This window comes from Protopterus annectens, chromosome 6.part0 (genome assembly GCF_019279795.1).
Source record: "Protopterus annectens isolate FY-2018-M chromosome 6.part0, PAN1.0, whole genome shotgun sequence".
In the NCBI taxonomy this organism is placed as follows: Eukaryota; Metazoa; Chordata; order Ceratodontiformes; family Protopteridae; genus Protopterus; species Protopterus annectens.
In genome coordinates this window covers 91,105,999-91,111,803 of record NC_056737.1, presented here as the reverse complement: position 1 = coordinate 91,111,803, position 5,805 = coordinate 91,105,999, and positions in this window count along the sequence as shown.

The window sequence follows — 5,805 nt, the reverse complement described above, 5'->3', positions numbered from 1 at the left end:
CAGAAATAGAGTTTTCCAAGACAGGAACTTAATGGAGCAGGACGCCGCTGGTTCAAAAGGAGGCATAATCAAGGAGGACAATACGGGGGGAATCTCTCACTGGGGTCTAAGGAGAGTAGCCCCTCTTAGAAAGGCTTTACATAGCTTATAAGACATAATGTTTGTATTAGACAATCCAACATGAAAATTTGAAATGGCTGCTAATTGAACCCTAATTGTGGCAGAAGCGGACCCCGAATGAAAGAGTTCTGTTAGGAACTCCAAAATCTCATGGATAGGGGCTGTGAAGGGATCTAAGTTCCTAGCCTCTGCCCAACAAGAAAAACGTTTTCATTTGCTAGCATAAGTCCTTCTACTGGTAGACTTATGATAGGAGACAAGAATGTCGCGAACGGCTGGGGAAATGCTGGGAAGCCTGGCTAAGGTCGGAAGTGGAGCAACCAAGCTGTAAGCTGGAGTGTTTGCAGAGATTGATGCAGCCTGCCTGACTGGTGAATCAGTAGGTCTGAAATTGGATCCAGAGTCCAAGGCTGCTCGAGAAGGTAATGGTGCAGAAATGGGAAACATATTTGTCGAGGCCTGTAGGGAGCAATGAGGATAATTCTGCAACCCAACGACATAGCTTTCTGTATGATTTTCAGTATCAGAGGAAATGGAAGGAAGGCACAAAGAAGTCCCTGAGGCCAATCATGGACTAGTGCATCTCTGGGAGAGTGATCAGGAAGTAGAAGAAAGGAGAAATAGTTGCTGCATTTGCTGTTGAAAGGGGTGGCAAAGAGGTCGCAGCAAGGCTGTCCCCATTTGCAGAAGATTAAGTCCATAACTACCTGATTCAGAGACCACTCGTGAGGCATTAGAATAGCTCTGCTGGGCCTGTCTGCTATGACGTTGGACATCCCAGGGATGTGCGTTGCAATCAGAAATCGTTGGGAGGAAATCGCCCACTGCCAGAGTCTGAGCGCTTCTCAACATAGGGGGCAGGACCTGGTTCTGCCCTGCTTGTTGATATACCACACCACTGACATGTTGTCCATTTGAATTGCAATTGTCCCAGAAGGGAGACAGTCCTGAAGAGCTTGCAATGCTAGGAGCACGGCTCTCATTTCTAGGACATTTATATGCAGATGGTACTCGTGAGTCTGCCAAGTGCCTTGGACTGTCCTTCCCTGATAATGCCCCTCCCCCACCCTATCAGGGAGGTGTCTGTGGTCACTGTAGCAACTGGAGGGGGCTGAATGAAGGGTCTGACCTGAGTCAGTAGATGGGAGACTATCCACCAGGAAAGGTGCCTTTTGCATGCTTCTGTGATCAAGATCGTGTGACATGGGGAGCTGTTGAAAGGACCATTGTGTGAACAGAAGCCACTGAAGGATTCTCATGTGAAAGTGGGCCAGAGGGATCAGTAGAATTGCTGCTGCCATAGAACCCAGAGTTTGAAGGACATGCCTGACTTGTATCCTTTTGGATTGCATGGTGATTTGAACTTGTTGGCGAATTATGGAGGCCCTGTCCGAAGGTAGCTTTGCGGACATGCTTCTTGTATCTAAGTCTGCTCCTATATAAGTGATAGATTGACAGGGCAACAAGGCAGATTTTTTGAAATTTATGCCTAGTTGGGAGCAAATTGAAATTGTATAGCCCCTGGCTTGAAGGAGTTGATGCCTGGTAGTAGCAGTAAGGAGCCACTCATCTAGATATGGAAATACCTGGAATCCTCGACGCCTCAGGTGAGCCGTGACCACTGCCATATATTTGGTGAACACCCTGGGGGCTGTGGTGAGACCAAAGGGCAGAGCTCTGAACTGATAATGACTGGTTCCAGCCAGAAGCGAAGGAACCTCCTGGAGCGCCTGTCCATTTTGATGTGATAGTACGCATCCTAGAGATCTATGGAGCACATCCAACTGTCCTGACCCAGAAATGGTAGAATGGACTGTAGCGTGACCATCCAAAACATTGTTTTTCGAACAGACTTGTTCAGTCTGCTGAGATCCAAAATAAGTCTCCAGTCCCCTGTCTTTTTTGGTACCAAAAAGAACCTTGAGTAAGTTCCGGATCCGTGTTTGTCTGCCGGGACTTCCTGGATGACTCTTTTTCTAGCAGTTATGAAACTTCTATAACTGTTTGGTCCCTCAGATTGGGTGGAACATCTGGGAGAGACTTGCATGATGGTAAAGGGTGTTGAAAGAATGAGATTCTGTAACCTCCAGATATGACTGAATGCACCCATTTGTCTTGTGTAAGGTTTAGCCAGGCTTGTGGGTATAAGGAAAGTCTTCCCCTGATTGCCTCCGGAGAGGGACAGTCAGGCAACCATTCAGGGATTCTGAAAGGGCTTTTCAGAGAAGGATTCTCTGCTGCCCTGATTCTGCAGACCTCCTCTGCCACGAGGGAGGCATCTATTGTTATTGTTATTTCCTCCTCTGCCCCCGGAGGAAAAATCACTGCATGTGTCAGGCGAAGTTCCCTGGGATTTCCGAAACCACATTTTCCCACTCTTCTGAGCCTTGGGGTATGGTCTGGAAGGAGTGGAAAAACAGACTCCCATGGCAGAGAGAGTCTTGCCTTCCTGTTCACACCTAGTGAGAGTGTCTTTCACCTGTGGTCCAAAGAGAAAGGAACCATCAAAGGGAGTGTTGGTGAATGACACTCTGAAGGGTTCCGCAAAATTACACAGCCACATCCATGCATGTCTCTGAAGGGCCATGCCTGTACCTGCTGCTCTGCTCACACCATCGGCTGCATAAGAGATGAGCCTCATGGAGGAGTTAACTACTGAGTTGAGGGTCGCTAGCTGAGAGGCCACTTTAGCCTGGGCCCCTTCAGCTGATGGATCCTGAAGGGTATCTCCAAGCTCTTTCAGGAGATCCCTCTGAAGCCTGGTGAAATGGCATAAGTAATTCAGTGACCTCATGGAAAAGGTCACTGAAGCAAACATTTGCTTCCCGTATCTGTCCATAGTCCTGGACTCCTTGTTAGAGGAATGGATAGAGGAAGAAGTTTCCGCCAACTCCTTTTTAGTGGCTGCTGCTACCACCATAGCATCCACAGGGACACCCTTAGTAAGAAACTGCTTGTCAGGGGGTGCAGTAATAAACTTGCCTGGTCTCCTCAGGGTTGGTTCCACTGAATCCGGGGCTGACCAAGCCCTTCAAGCCACCACTGACATTAGTGGATCGAAGGGTGAGAAACCCAGGAGGTGGAAGGTCGGGAACCGAACGCATCCAAGAATACAGATTCATCCTTGGTAGGGGCTAAGGTATTCCAGTTCCCCCTCTGCTTAAGTATTTCTAGGATGTCCAAAAAGGAAACATCTTCAGAGGGGGATCTCAGGGACCCTTCTGACTCATCTAAATCCGTATCCAAAGTGACAGACTCGGGGGAGTCAATGTGCTTCCTCTTGCACTTCTTCTTCTGAGGAGGTTCCTCTGAATGATCAGGGGAGGCCTCTGAAGAAGAGGAAACACCCAGTGGGGTGCTCTGGAGTGCCGGTTCCCCACGCTTGGGGTCTAGAGGAGGGACAGAGGTTGGCAAAGGCACTACAGGGGATGGAGCCAATGGGGTTGAAGGTGGAGCTGGCTCAGAGGCCAGCACACTCCTCATGACATTGAAGGCATCCCTGCCACAATGCAGAAAAGGCTCTGGCTCCGAAGAAGCTGGAATCCTCCTCCACACCAAGGAGATGGCTTTGAGGCCGATGTAGGAGCCGAGCTCACCTGCGCCAATGCTCCGAGAGGGAGAGCGGGGTCGGACAAGGGTCCGATGCCACTCGCCCCCTTGGAGCCGACGAGGGAGTCCCGGCACCCAGATCCCTTGATGGACGGCACCATTGAGGGGATCAGAGCCGATGACGGATCTGAAGGAGAAATTGTTATCGGAGCCGACGGTTCTATGACTCGAACCCCAATAAACTCTGGCTCTGAGCTCAATGGAGTCAGAGGAGGAACATTGATGGAAACAGACGGAGCCGACACCTGTTGAGGAGGGCTGGACAACATTTTGGCCAGTGCCTGCGACTTCAACAACCTACTGACCACTCTCTCCACATCATGGTCCAAAAGCCTAGAGGAGCAAGAAGAGTGGGAAGATCTATGACTGCGGTCACTTTGCAGTAGGGGAGACCATGGAGCCGAATGAATGGACTCTAGTGAAGGGGACCTCAGTCTCTTGTGAGTCCTTGATGGCTCCGAAGGTACTGGTGGAGCCGACAAGGAAGCAGTCTCTTCAGTTCCAGCCAGAACCAAAGAAGTAGACAAGGCCTGGGCCAATGACGGCTCCAAGCCAGGAGCCAACAATTTGGCTGGTTTAGGAGATTTCACCTGCTGAGCCTTGGCTGGTGTATCCTGGGGCTTAAGAAGACCCCTCAGAATAAGTTTGTTTTTGTGCTCCTGCAGAACTCTTGGGCTAAATGCATGGCAGATAGAACAAGAGTCCTGCAGGTGCACAGCGCCTAAGCAATAAACGCAAGATGTGTGCCCATCTGTCACAGACATTTTCTGACAGCATGATTCACACTTCTTGAATCCTGACACTTTAGATTCTTTAGACATATGCACAATCAGAAATACCACTGATATATAAAATACAGCTAGATGACTGTTTAAACAAAGGGGTGGACCAGTAAAACTAATACTAGTACCCTATCACACAAGCAACAAAAAAGGCACAATATACTACTAAAAATATTAGTATTATTATTTTATATATATATATATATATATATATATATATATATATATATATATATATTTTTTTTTTTTTTAATTTAGGAAGCCTCTAACTAAAACAGCTACCTAACAACAAAAAGAAGAAAAAAAAATCTACAGAAAACTACCGGATAAGGGTGAGGGGGGGAGGGGGAGAACTCTCTAACTAAAACGAGTTCTAGGAATGTCCACAAAACACACTAAACTATCTCAAACTAGTTAGCGACTACTAAACAAATACAATAAATAACTGAAAAAACCCTAATCTGACTGAAAAGGTAGTAGAAGAAAAAGATATACGAGCCTGAGCCAGTACCACGAACCTCGCAGCTGAAACGGCAAATGAGATCTGGGTAGCTAGCCTAAGCATCATGGGATAAGGGGTAGCCTCGAGCCAGTAAACAGCTCTCGAGCTATAGATGATGGCTGAGTCGGAGCCGAGGATCGGCTCCGATCCCAACCAGCAAGAACGAAGGTGAGATAGACAACTTAACATTAGTGCTTCACCAGCAGAGTTATTGGCTTTAGTGATCTGCAAGTGATTTTTATTGCTGGATCTTAGTGGTCTGGTGGTGCAATAGGGCTGGAGGAGATTCTGGAGGGATGGGACATTTAGTGGATGGTTTACTAGTTTGTGGGTGAGTGTGAGTTGATACCATTGAAGGAGGTGAGGGGGTTCAAGCCAGTCCAGTTCAGCAAGTGAGAGACAGTGGTGACTACAGTAGGATGCCCCTGTGGCGAATTTGGCAATTTTGTTGTAGCAGGTCCCTAGCTTGTTTAGATTGCATTGCCTTAGGTTGGTATATATTGGAGAGGCATAAAGTAGGGTGGAGATAAGGTGGGAATTTGCTACTGAAATCTTTGCTGCTTTGGTGAGAAGTTGCTTATTTCTGTATAATGCTCCTAGTTTTTTGTGGACTTTTTTTATGGTCATGGATATGTGAATGTCAAATTTTAGTTTATTGTCTATTTCCACTCCTAGCAATTTGGTGTGTTCTGTTGGGTGTATAGTGGTGTTGTCTTTTGCTGTGATGTTAAAGTGAGAGTTGTTTTGAGTATGTTTGGTGGGTTGGAAGATGAGTAGTTTAGTTTTGTTTGG